Raw genomic sequence first — 13,998 nt, forward strand, 5'->3', positions numbered from 1 at the left:
GGCCACTTTACAGTCACGGGATAAGAACGTTTTTTGTGCGAGTGAACAGAGGCAACCATTCGCGCCAGCGTTCACTCTACCCGGAATAAATGGACGAAACGGATTGCATTGGAAGTCAAAGAAAAGTTACCCACGTTAACGCATCAGCTGGACTCACATGCGCCTTATTTGACAACACGACACAAATAACACCTTCATGGATTCAAGCCTGTATTTGGAAAACCAAATAACCATCATCCAACAAGAACGAACACCATGAGCAAAGAAAGACGCTCTCCCTGCAACACTATAAAGAGGGATTTTCTGGCACATTCCCTCCTTTATGGCCATACTACCCTGAGAAAGCCCGATCTTGACTGATCTCGGAAGCTAAGCAGGTTCGGGCCTGGTTAGTACTTGGATGGGAGACCGCCTGGGAATACCAGGTGCTGTAAGATTTTTTTTTTTTTGCAGCCACCCCAAACACTGTGGGCCGAGAAATGGTCTCTCCCGTTCGCGATCCGATTTCACTTTTCATTTCACGATCACCCCGACGCAATTTTAAACGGCTTCCCACACATTTATTTTACTCTTGAGTTGCTGCGTGTAACGATATGGCTTTCCGGCAGAGGGAGTGTCCGCATGGGGGACCGTCATGACAGTACTCGTACGCGAAGCAGAACTGGGCTTCTGCGTGCTGGACAGCTTCTTTTACTCCCCTTTCAAACCATCTATTTTCCTTTCGCTACAATTTTAACCTCATTGTCCTCAAATGAGCGGTAGCTAGCTTTGAGGTGCATATCGATGAGAAGGTTTCTTTAGTTGTCATCTGTACAAATTTGAAGGTTTCGGACGTTTCGCCTCCTATCCAAGAGGCTTCGTCAGCGAACTAAAGTCTGACTAGTCGTATTGGCCCTATTTATATATCCCTAATGTCCAGCCGTGGCACGGCTGGACATTGGGGTAAATGGGCCAGTCGTTAGTCAGGAATGTAGGAACAATCAGTGGTGCCACAGGGAGTGGTCCTCTGCTCCCCCCAACCTGAGAGTAGGGACCTATCATAGCTGTGTCTGGCGCCGCCACGGCTGGACATTAGAGATATATAAATAGGGCCGATACGACCAGTCAGACTTTAGTTCGCTGACGAAGATTCTTGGATAGGAGGCGAAACGTCCGAAACCTTCAAATTTGTACAGATGACGGCTGAAGAAACCTTCTCATCGATGGACCACTCCCGTACGACTGAGAGCTTACACAGACGTATTGCTGCCAACTTTTGGAGAGACATCCTTCTGCTGGTACGTAACTTAGAAAAGGCCACCTTTAAATTCGCTGACTTAAAGAACCACCTCAGATTCAATCTTAGATGTAGACAGAGCCAGTTAATTTCTAAATGCTTGAAGCAAGCACCCCTGGAACCCGGATACTTAGCCGATGAAATGCAACAAAATTATACTAGGAAAATACTAAATTTGCGAATTAGGAGACTTAACATAGAGATAAAAAAACAAACAGTCAGAAATAGAAACTTATTATCAGCGATTACAAACTAAACTTACCCACAAAATCTATCAGGAAGTGTGTGAATTTACTGAATGCGGATATATGAGGCACCACAGCAAAACCAAAGAGAAAAAAAGGGTAAATTTCAAAAATTACTTTTACTGAAACAATCCCAGCTACTGGTAAACACGTGAATGATTAGGAATGAGCAGATTTCAAGGGAGAATTGGATAAAAAAATTGTCAGATATAGATCTCCCAGAGACAGAAAAGGTGGTACTAACCAAAGGTTTAAATTTCTCAGTGACTCCTAAAACAATACCTATAATAGATTACATCACAGCTACTGAATCAGCTATTAAAAATAAAAAAACTTTCTTATGCAGAGGCAGATGATCTATGCATTAAAATATCAGCCCTTCTCAGTAGTGCCAAACTACCTCCGTCCAACATAACATTAGAAGAGAGAAAGGCGTTAACTACTCTACAAAAAGACAAAAATATTACTATTTTGCCAGCAGACAAGGGCAGATGCACAGTGCTTCTCAACACATTGGATTATGAAGACAAAATAAATAGGTTAATCAGTGATTCTAACACTTATGAGCAACTAAAAAGGGACCCTTCCAATAGATACAAGAAAGAAATGATAGACTCTCTCCAAAAGTTAGAGAAAGCAAAACATATAGATAAACAGATGTATTTTAGATTATACCCGGGAGAGGCCACGCCATGTATCTATGGCCTGCCAAAAATACATAAAGAAGGGTTCCCCCTCAGACCCATTGTTTGTAGCATTGACTCCTCTACATACAATGCAGCCAATTATTTAAAAACTATTTTAGCTCCGTTGGTTGGTAACACAGAATATCACGTAGAGAACACCACAGGGTTTGTAGAGAGGATCAAAGACCTCATATTGGAACCTGAGGAAACTTTGGCATCATACGATGTGACTTCTCTCTTTACATCTGTCCCAACCCCAGCAGCAGTCTCAGTGGTGAGGACGAGACTGCTGGCGGACGTTTCTCTGCATGAAAGAACCAAACTTGTCACTTGTCAAGCGGATCACATCTGCAAATTATTGGAAATCTGCCTTAATACTACCTATTTTCAATTTCGGGAGAACTTTTCTAAACAAATTCATGGTTATGCTATGGGCTCACCAGTTTCACCCATAGTGGCTAATCTTTACATGGAAGAGATGGAGAAACAGGCCCTTACATCCTTCCCAGGGACAAAACCTAGACACTGGTTTAGATATGTGGACGATACTTTTGTCATAATTAAGAAACAAGAAATTCAATCCTTCACAGATCACCTCAACTCTGTAGACGTCAACATTAAATTTACTCGTGAGGACATTCAAGAGAACCAACGAGCCTTCTTGGATTGTAAAGTAATTATAAAAGAGGACAGAGCGCTAAAAACAGAAGTCTTTAGGAAGGCTACGCACACTGACCAATACTTACTTTTTGACTCTAACCACCCTTTACAACACAAACTAGGAGTTATCAGGACCCTCCAGCATAGGGCTAAACTAATACCAACTAGCACTGAAGGTAGAGAAAAGGAGTCAAAACATATCAGGAGAGCACTCACGAACTGTGGGTACCCTCAGTGGTCATTCGACAAATGTCAGAAAGAAAGAATAGGGAATGAAACCAATAATTCTAAAGATACAAAAAGGAGAGGAGTAGCAGTACCGTACATTGCAGGAGTTTCTGAAAAATTACAAAGAGTCCTTTAGCAACACAAAATTCCTACTTATTTCAAACCGATAAACACGTTAAGGCAAAAATTAGTGCATCCAAAAGATAGGATACCAAATGAAAAACAAAGTAATGTAGTTTATTCCATACATTGTAAGAATGAAAATTGTAAAGAGCAGTACAGTGGGGAGACTCAACAAATTCTCAAAAAAAGACTTTATCAACATCGCAGGGATAATATAAGTGGACCTCAATCGGCAGTACATTTGCACCGAAAAGCGAGCAACCACTCATTTGACGACAATGAGGTTAAAATCTTAGCGAAAGAACATAGATGGTTTGAAAGGGGGGTAAAAGAAGCGATTCTTATAAAACAACAAAATCCTTCATTAAACCGGTCTGGTGGGGTGAGGTTCAATTTGGATCGTTCATACAATAGCCTGCTTAGGCAAAACAGGTTAGGCAACTTTCGTAATGCTGATGAGGGTCGTTATGCTGATGAGGTGATACCGGTGGGAGTGGGGGTAATAGGCCAGTCATTAGTCAGTAATGTAGGAACAGTGGGGCCACAGGGAGTGGTCCTCTGCTCCCCCCAACCTGAGAGTAGGGACCTATCATAGCTGTGTCCGGCGCCACCATGTCTGGACATTAGGGATATATAAATAGGGCCGATACGACCAGTCAGACTTTAGTTCGCTGACGAAGCCTCTTGGATAGGAGGCGAAACGTCCGAAACCTTCAAAATTGTACAGATGACGGCTGAAGAAACCTTCTCATCATTGTTAGGATTAGGGTTACTTGTCAGGGTTAGGGTTACTTGTTAGTGTTAGGGTTACTTTTCATGGTTAAGGTTACTTTCTGGGGTTACTTGTTAGGGTTAAGGTTACTTTCTGGGGTTACTTTTTAGGGTTACTTGTCAGGGTTGAGGTTACTTTCTGGGGTTACCTGCTAGGGATACTTGTTAGGGTTACTTGTCAGGGTTAAGGTTACTCTGTCACCCATTTTGCTGAGGCGGGGGGTGAGGGACACACAGAGGTGGAGGGAGGAATAAGATCTGAGGTAACTGTCACGACACTTGAGGCTTGAGGGCAGGGCTCGAGTGACGAAAGGATAGCGGGGAGGTTGGATCACGGCGAGACAGATACTCCTGAACAAAAAGTCTTTACTGAGGCACGCATGCAAAAATGACAGCAGGAAGAGGTAAGTGAGAAGAGGTAAGTGAGAGTGATCGGTGACGGCAGACCTGACGGCATGGAAGTAGCAAGTGTGGCTTTCAGAATACTCCGACGGAGATGGTTTTGTGCGATCGGCAAATATAGTCAGAAGGCACAATCAAGGGAATGACAAACAGCTGTGGGAACCCAGGTGCGTGATGAAGGGAGGGGCCGTCTCCAGGGAGCAGCGGAGGAGGTGACAGGAGGGGCGGGGCGCGCCCAGGACGGCGACAAGATGTGACTGTGCCCCCCCTTCAACGGACGCCTCTTGGCGGCCCACCAGGTTTGGAAGGGTGAGCCGCATGGAACGCCCAGATGACAGACGGGTCAAGGATCCAGGCACGTGCGACCCACTGTCATTCCTCCGGTCCATAGCCCTCCCAGTCGACCAGGTACTGCACTCCTCTGCCCATGCGCTTGGAGTCTAGTATCTCCTGCACGGTCCATCGGACAACATCCGGGGGGTGGGGGGTGTGGGGGGTGGGTGTTGGGGCTAAGGAGCTGGTTTCCACTGGCTTGAGGAGGGAAACATGGAATACGGTGGGTGGCAGCCGGAGCCTCACCGAGACCGGGCTGAGGATGGCCTCGATGGGGAAAGGACCCGTGAAGCGTGGGCCCAGCTTGGCTGAAGACCCTGCCAGCCGAAGATCCCTCGTGGACAGCCACATTTCTTGCCCGACCTGGTAGCTGGGTGCCTGTCGCCGATGACGGTCCTTCACCCGCTGGTTCCGGGATGCGGTGCGTGTCAGGGCGTCCCTGGTCTCCTTCCAGACTCGGTGGGCCCGTCTGAGGTGATGTTCAATAGACGGGACCTCCACCTGGCCCTCCTGGGTGGGAAACAAGGGCGGCTGATAGCCACAGGCGGACATGAATGGGGACTGACCTGTGGCTGCGGAGACCAGGCAGTTGTGGGCGTACTCCACCCAGGGTAGGTGTAGGGCCGACGACGCCGGGTTGTGGAGGCACACGCACCAGAGGGCCGCCTCCAGGTCCTGGTTCTTCCTCTCCGTCTGTCCGTTGGTCGGGGGATTGTATCCAGATGACAGGCTCGCCGACGCCCCTAGGGACCGACAGAAAGGTTTCCATACCTTGGACACGAACTGCGGTCCCCGGTCCGACACGATGTCCGTCGGAATCCCGTGGAGATGGGCTACGTGGTTAACCAGGAGTGTAGCCGTCTCGATGGCGGACGGCAACCTGGTTAAAGGGACGAAGTGGGCCGACTTAGAGAATTGGTCCACTACGGTGAGGACGACCGTCTTGCCACAGGAGGGGGGGAGGCCTGTCCCGAAGTCAACGGAGATTTGGGACCAGGGTCTGGACGGCACCGGTAGAGGCTGGAGGAGTCCTGCCGGGGGCTGGTGGGAGGCTTTCCCACGGGCGCAGGTCGGGCAGGCCTTCACGAAGAGGGTGATGTCCGTCCTGAACCCCGGCCACCAGAATCGTTGGGCGATGAGTTGGATCGTCCTGTTGACCCCCGGGTGACAGGCTATCTTGGAGGTGTGCCCCCAGATGAGAACCTCCGTGTGAAGAGGGGGGGGGGGTACGAACAGGCGATCCTTGGGACAGCCCCTGGGGATGGGGGTCGTCCCCTGGGCTTGCTGAACTTTCCTCTCAACCTCCCACCTCAGGGCACCCAGGATGCGCTGGGCCGGCAGGATGTTGGTGGTGGTCTCCTCCCTTTCTGCCGGCTCATGGATGCGGGATAGGGCATCGGGCTTGGTGTTCTGTGACCCTGGGCAGTAGGTGAGAGAAAAGTTAAAACGGGTGAGGAAGAGTGACCATCGTGCCTGTCGTGAGTTTAGTCTTTTGGTCGACCGGATGGCCGCCAGGTTTTTATGGTCCGTGTAGACGGTGAAGGGGTGTTTCGCTCCCTCAAGCCAGTGTCTCCATTCCTGCAGGGCCAGGACGACCGCCAGCAGTTCCCAGTTGCCGACTTCATAGTTGGCCTCGGCGGGGCTGAGCCGGCGGGAGAAGAAGGCGCATGGGCGTAGCTTCTGGTCAGTGGGAGAGTGCTGGGACAGGACGGCCCCTACTGCGGACTCGGATGCGTCAACCTCGACCGTGAACGGGAGGTCCGGGTCGGGATGATGCAGAACAGGGGGATTGGTGAAGGCTAGACGGAGGCGGTTGAATGCCCCCTCAGCGTCGGGCGTCCACCTGAAGGGAATCTTGGTGGACTTGAGGTTAGTGAGGGGGAGTGCCTTCTGACTATGCCCGCGAATGGAGCGGCGGTAGAAGTTGGCAAACCCCAAAAACCGCTGGAGCTGTTTACGCGTCTTCGGGATCGGCCATTCCAACACCGCTTTAGTTTTAGTGGGGTCGGCCCTGAGCTGCCCCTGCTCCACGACGAACCCTAGGAAGGACAGAGAGCGGACATGGAACTCGCACTTCTCTGCCTTCACGTAGAGCCGGTTTTGCAGGAGCCGCGCCAGGAACCGTCGGACGTGCTGCCGGTGCTCCTCTGCAGAACGAGAAAAAATGAGAATGTCATCCAGATAAACAAAAACAAAAACATTGAGGAAGTCCCTGAGCACATCATTGATCAAATTCTGGAAGACGGCGGGCGCGTTCGTGAGTCCGAACGGCATCACCAGATACTCAAAATGTCCTAACTGTGTTTTAAATGCAGTTTTCCATTCATTCCCCTCCCGGATGCGGACCAAATGTTGCGCACTACGGAGGTCTAATTTGGAAAAAATGGTTGCTGACAGAAGGGGCGTGAAGACTGAGTCCATGAGGGGGAGGGGGTATTTGTTACGGATGCTGATGTCGTTCAGACTCCGGTAGTCGACACACGGATGCAGGGTTCCGTCCTTCTTGTCAATAAAGAAGAACCCTGCGCCCAGCAGAGACCGTGACGGCCGGATGAGTTCCGCCGCAAGGGAGGAGTCTATGTAAGTGCTCAGGGCTTCCCGTTCTGGTTGTGAGATGTGGAAAAGTCTGGAGTCCGGTAATGGAGCCCCTGGCTGCAAGTCGATAGCACAGTAATACGGTCGGTGGGGCGGCAGGGAATGGGCGTGGTCTTTGCTGAACACCTCTCGCAGGTCGTGCGAGCCCGCCCGAGGCCATCTGCCTCAAGGGCGCGCCAACGCGGGAGGGGTCTCACCCTGCCGTAGCCGACCGCAGGCAGTTGGATTAGCAGTCGGGGCTCCAGCCCTGAATGGTGGGACCCTCAGGAGATGGATGGGTCGTGGGTATTGAGCCAGGGGAGACCCAATACCAACGCCGCATTCCGGGAGGGCATAACTAAGAATTGGCGGTGGTCGACGTGGTTTCCCGCTACCCGGAGTTTAAGTGGGGCAGTGAGGTGGGTGACTCGGGCTAACAGTCTGCCGTCCAGGTCGACGATCTCCTTAGGGGAAGGAGATCGATCAGCTGGCAGCCCAACGAGTCCGCCAGCTGGAGGTCAATGATGCACCCGTCGGCCCCCGAGTCCACTAGGACCCGCACGGTTTGGGAGCTGGACGGGCCGATTAATTCGCTGTCCAGCTCCAACCGCGTAACGGGGGTCGTGGATTTGACCTCCAGAGGTCGCCGTGGTCAACGTTTCGACGGGGACTTGCGTGGACCTGAGGTCTTAGGCTGGGGGCCTTGGGTGCGACGAGCCCCGGGGACAGTGCGGTCGTTCCCTCCCCCTATGATCATGGGTTCAGGGGATTCCTCCAGGCGCCGCACGCGCTCGCTACCGGGTGTGGTAGACCTGGACCGGCTTCGGGGCTCGTCGAGCCGCCGGCCGCGCTGCTCCCTCTGTCGCTCCCGAAGACGGTGATCCAGGCCGATGACTATGGCGACCAGGTCGTCGAAGGTGGTGCCAGCGTCGCGGGTAGACAACTCGTCCTTGAGATCGGCGTTCAATCCGCGACGAAACACCCCCCTCAACGCTCGGTCGCTGTAGCCGCTGCCAGCGGCCTGGATGCGGAAGTCGATGGAGTATTCCGCGGCTGAACGGGCCCCTTGGATGCAGTCCAGTAGTCTCCCCTCAGCTTCGGACTCCATCACCGAATGATGGAACACCCGGCGTAACTCGGCGACGAAGTCCGGGTACGAGGTGCGCAGCTCCGGTCGTGACTCCCGGATGGCCAGCACCCATGTCTCGGCTTCTCCTCGGGCCAGCTGGCTCGAACGCTCCACTTGCACGGTCAGGGCGGCGAGGAATCTGTCTTCGCCGGCGCGATCCATGGGTGGTCGGAGTATTATGTCACGTCGCTTGACGCTTGAGGGCAGGGCTCGAGTGACGAAAGGAAAGCGGGGAGGTTGGATCCAAAATACACGGCGAGACAGATACTCGTGAACAAAAAGTCTTTACTGAGGCACGCATGCAAAAATGAGAGCAGGAAGAGGTAAGTGAGAGTGATCGGTGACGGCAGACCTGACGGCATGGAAGTAGCAAGGGTGGCTTTCAGAATACTCCGACGGAGACGGGATAGTGCGATCGGCAAATATAGTCAGAAGGCACAATCAAGGGAATAACAAACAGCTGTGGGAACCCAGGTGCATGATGATGGGAGGGGCCGTCTCCAGGGAGCAGCGGAGGAGGTGACAGGAGGGGCGGGGCGCGCCCAGGACGGCGACGAGATGTGACAGTAACGAGGGGGACTAGAAATCATTGGGTAGACCACCAACGATTCAACAGACCTTTAGGATTATTCTGCCTCGTGGTTGAAAGGTCTGCTCATGTCTAAGACTGTGCCAAAGGATCGCATCGGAAAAACAAACATTGCTCATATTTGAAACAATCCATTGGAAAACAATAACTTGATCGGCCATCTTAACTGATCTTTCTCTATGCTCTGTAACGGGCTGAACATTGTATGGCAAAACAGAACAGCATGTGTGACGGGTGTCACAACAGTGACTGTTTTCATCTTGACGATGCTGCCGTATTAATGAGACCAGACGCGTGGATGTGTCTTTTTATTTCTTTTATTTCTGCAACACAGTATGGCAGAAGGGATGGGTGAAGTCGCATGGGTTTCGTCTTGTGATTAACATTAATCTCCTCCAGATTGTTCTCAATATGCAAAACATTGTAGATAACAAAACAGAATGGACAACGTGTGATCGTATAGTGGTTATTTACGGAAAAAGAGAATACAACACAAGTTCAATGTTATTTACATGATGTCCCTGAACGCATCATATGCGGAGACTCGGCAGAACACGCGGTGCGCTTGCAAGGGCGCACAGTTCAACCTGCCACGAACATTCACGGGCAAATGAAACACGACACAAGAAACTAAATCTTGTACAATAAAAACAAAATGAAGATATTATTACCTGCAACACAGTATGGCAGAAAGGATGGGTGAAGTCACATGGGTTTCGTCTTGTGATTAACTGCGCAATAGAAAAGCACTATGAAGCACATGTGCTTCAAAGTTCCACTCGACAAAACGTGAAATAAATAATGACACAAAAAGTAATCTGGACTCGAAATGAATAAGGGAACTAATTAGATAACACTAGACCAGGCAGGATAGCCTTCAATGTCTTTAGTCAAGATGAAAGCTCAACAAGGTACATCTGGACAATCTAATGTGATCCAATAGAAAAGCCGTATCAAGCGTGCCATCATAAGGATAATGCTCGGTTTTCATTGAAGATATCAGTTGTTGGGTTATTTTTTATCGTTCGCCCTTGGTTCATTGCTTCGACGGGTGTTGATGGAGATCGATGGTTAAATCATCAGGGAGCCAGGACTTGAACAGAAAGTTGATTTAATTTGGGAGAGCTGGAGACACTGCGGTGTCGCGGAGGAGGGAGCGCATGGAGAGAGAGAGAGAGACGAACGGGCTGCAGGAGTATTTATGCGGCGCATAGTAATGACGCGACAGGATGTGACGTAATAAAATGCGACATCGTGTAAAGGAAGGCAGGATATGACATACGAGGAGGTTCAAAATGTAAACAGAGATTACAGAGCGATGTTTAGAGATGTTTGTATGGCGAATTACCCTAACATCTCCCCCCTGACGAACATTTTTAACATCGGTCGAGGTGAACAGAAAAGAAAATCATAATGGAAACATTCTCAAATCAAAGTCATGTCATTCTCTAGCTACAATAGTCAAATCTTCATGGGATCCTGGATGGTGATCACCAGGATGACGAGTAGGAACAAAATTGTTTGTAGCATTTGTCGCAAGCAGGCCCCAGGGTGTGGTACAGACGAGCTGGTGAATGGGAAAAGGTGTGTGATCTTCGGCTCCAGTTGTGCATCGGGAATCTTCTTGACGAACGGTGTGGTGTCCTCGCGAGTCCAGACGAAGCTTGTAGCTGCTAAGACGGCTAGCAGCTCCGCAACCGGTCCATCCCACTTTGGCGTGGCCCACGTCATCTTCTTCAAACCGCAGCTCTGTCCTGTGGAGACTAAAAGAAGACTTGTGCCAAGTCACATGTCGAAAGGATGGTTTCATTCTGCACAGCACCCTTTCTTGGTGTTTCTTTCCCTGTCAAAATCTGTCTCATCGTTTAGGCTCTGCAATGTATTCTCTCACAGAAATGGCAGACATTGTTATTGTTAGATTTTAGTTGGTTAGTGTATGTTAGTTCTTAGTGAGTCTGCATTTCTGGAGGGCACCACTTTCTTGTGGGAATGATATTGCAGCTAACATCACTCAACACCAAAAGTGAAAATTTTGGCAATGATGATCTAGGCTATTGCCATTCCCCCCTGTTGAGACATGAAAAGTCTCAATTTGCCAATTGGGAACGTGTTTGCGCGGAACACGATCCCTCTTGGACATTGCACAGATCATCAATACGACCAGTCAGACTCTAGTTCGCTGACGAAGCCTCTTGGATAGGAGGCGAAACGTCCGAAACCTTCAAATTTGTACAGATGACGGCTGAAGAAACCTACTCATCGATGGACCACTCCTGTACGACTGAGAGCTTACACAGACATCAATTTGCATAAAACTGCTTGTCAATCATTGGTCAAAAATTTGGAGTCCAAATTTTGGCATGTCTCTCAACACCTGCATGAGAACTAATTCATGTAGCGTGTACCACGGAATTTTTGTACATTGAGCACAGCTTCTTCTGCTGTTACTCCTCTGCTGGCACCCAAGCAAATCATCTCTGTAAAAATGTGTTTTTGGTGGACATTTAATAATAATAATAATACATTTTATTTCAAGCGCCTTTCAAAACACCCAAGGACACTTTACAATAAAAACAATAGAACACAGCACATAACAATAAAACCATAAGTAAAATGATAAATAATAAAATAGCAGAGAGAATTAGACATTGAAAGCAATTTTAAACAAATGGGTTTTGAGATGAGCCTTGAAAATAGGGAGGGAGTCAATATTACGGATGTTGAGTGGGAGTGAATTCCAGAGTTTGGGAGCAGAGCGGCTGAAAGCTCTGCATCCCATCGTGGTGAGACGGGCAGAGGGCACATAGAGGTGAAGGGAGGATGAGGATCTGAGGGACCGAGAGGGAACAGAGATTTGAAGCAGGTCAGAAAGATAGGGAGGAGCAAGGTTATGGATGGCTTTGAAAGTAAACAGAAGTATTTTGAATTCGATACGATGTTTGACCGGTAGCCAGTGGAGTTGCTGGAGTACAGGGGTGATGTGGTGAAAGGAGGGGGTTTTGGTGATGATCCGGGCTGAAGAATTTTGGACGAGTTGGAGTTTATGGAGAAATTTCTGATTGACACCGAAGAGAAGTGCGTTGCAATAATCGATGCAGGAGGTGACAAGACTGTGGATAAGGATAGTAGCGGAGTGAGGGGTGAGCGAGGGACGGAGACGGTTAATATTACGGAGGTGGAAATAAGCAGACCGAGTAATGTTATTAATATGGGAGTGAAAGGAAAGTGAGCTATCGAGGATGACACCCAGACTCTTGACCTGAGGGGAGGGGGACACGGTAGAACTGTCAATGGTGAGGGAGAAACTGTTAGTTTTGTGGAGGGTGGATTTGGTACCGACAAGAAGAAGTTCAGTTTTTTCACTGTTGATCTTGAGAAAGTTATGGGAAAGCCAGGATTTAATTTCTGAGAGGCAACATGAGAGGGATGAAGGTGGAAGAGAAGCGTCGGGTTTGCTGGAGAGGTAGAGTTGGGTGTCATCCGCGAAGCAGTGAAAGTGAATGCCAAACTTACGGAAAATATTGCCAAGAGGAAGTAGGTAGATAATAAAGAGAAGTGGCCCCAGGACAGACCCTTGAGGCACACCAGAGGACACCGGAGAGGACCGTGAGGTGAACGAGTTGATTTGGATGAATTGTGCGCGATCAGAGAGATAGGAGTGAAACCAGCGGAGTGGGGTGTGGGTGATGCCTAGGGTGGAAAGTCTGTCGAGAAGGATAGGGTGGGAAATGGTGTCAAAAGCTGAGGTCAGGTCGAGAAGAATGAGGATGGAGAGTGAACCGGCATCGGCTGCCATAAAAAGATCATTCGTGATTTTTATGAGAGCCGATTCAGTACTGTTGCGGGGGCGGAAACCAGACTGGAATTGTTCGTAGAGGTTATTGTGAGTGAGGTGTGAGTGAAGCTGGGAAACAACTGTCTTTTCAAGAATTTTGGCGATGAATGGAAGGTGGGAAATTGGACGTAAGTTATTGAAATCGTTAGGGTCTGAGCCAGGTTTTTTCAAGATTGGAGTGACAGCTGCGGTTTTGAGTGGGATAGGAACAATTCCAGTTGATAATGAGGAGTGAATAATGGTAGAAATAAATGGGAGAAGAGAGGGTAGGCAGGACTTGATAAGGGTAGTGGGGAGGGGGTCGAGTTGACAGGAGGAGTTCTTGGATTTAGTGATAATGAATGAGATTATAGTGGGATGGGGGAGTGCAAAAGCGGAAAAAAGTTTGGAAGGAGTAGAAAGGCTGGGAGAAGGGGGGCGGACAGAGGACCCGAGGTGCTGATGGATTTTGTTGATCTTTTCGCTAAAAAAACATCAGCAGTGTTGCATGTCTCAGAGGAATAAAAGTGTGAGGGGAGAGAGATAGGAGATTGTGTGATTTTGTGATAGAGGGAAAAGAGGGCCCGTGAGTTACCAGAATTTGAATCAATGAGTCCAGAGTAATAAAGCGATTTTGCGCGTGAGATAGAGTCCTTATAAAGGGTAAGGTGAGTTGCATACATGTCCTTGTGGATAGTGAGCCCGGACTTTCTGTAAAGTCTTTCAAGTTGGCGAGTCTTTGTCTTGATGGAGCGGAGATGGGGGGTGAACCAGGGTGCAGGTCGGGTAAATTGAACAGACCGGGACTTTACAGGAGCAAGGGCGTTGAGGGTGTTCGTGAGGTCCGCGTTGTACCGGGAGACAAGTTCATCAGGAGAAGAGTTGTGGTCCAGAGTCAGGGTGGCAATCATCTCAGCAAGGGTGGCAACGTTGATGTCCTTGATGTTGCGATATGTGATGACACGGGGTGGTTTGGGGAGAGAGAGAGTGATGGAAACATTGAATGAAACCAGGAAATGGTCTGTTATAGGGATTTCATCAGCTGTGCAATTCTTAGGGGTAAGGCCAGACATGCAGATGAGGTCCAGGGTGTGGCCTTTTATGTGGGTGGGAAAATCCGAGAATTGGTGCAGACCAAGGCTGTCGAGTGAGGAGGTGAAGTCTTTAG

General features: G+C 49.4%; 1 pseudogene; it reads left to right on the forward strand.

Moving 5' to 3' along the window:
- The first annotated feature begins 318 nt into the window (after positions 1–318).
- LOC148881230 (5S ribosomal RNA) lies at positions 319–437 on the forward strand (annotated as a pseudogene).
- The last annotated feature ends 13,561 nt before the right edge of the window (positions 438–13,998 follow it).

The sequence above is a fragment of the Hippocampus bargibanti genome, unplaced genomic scaffold, assembly GCF_051943395.1.
Source record: "Hippocampus bargibanti isolate YZ-2025 unplaced genomic scaffold, ASM5194339v1 Contig00122, whole genome shotgun sequence".
Taxonomy (NCBI): domain Eukaryota; kingdom Metazoa; phylum Chordata; class Actinopteri; order Syngnathiformes; family Syngnathidae; genus Hippocampus; species Hippocampus bargibanti.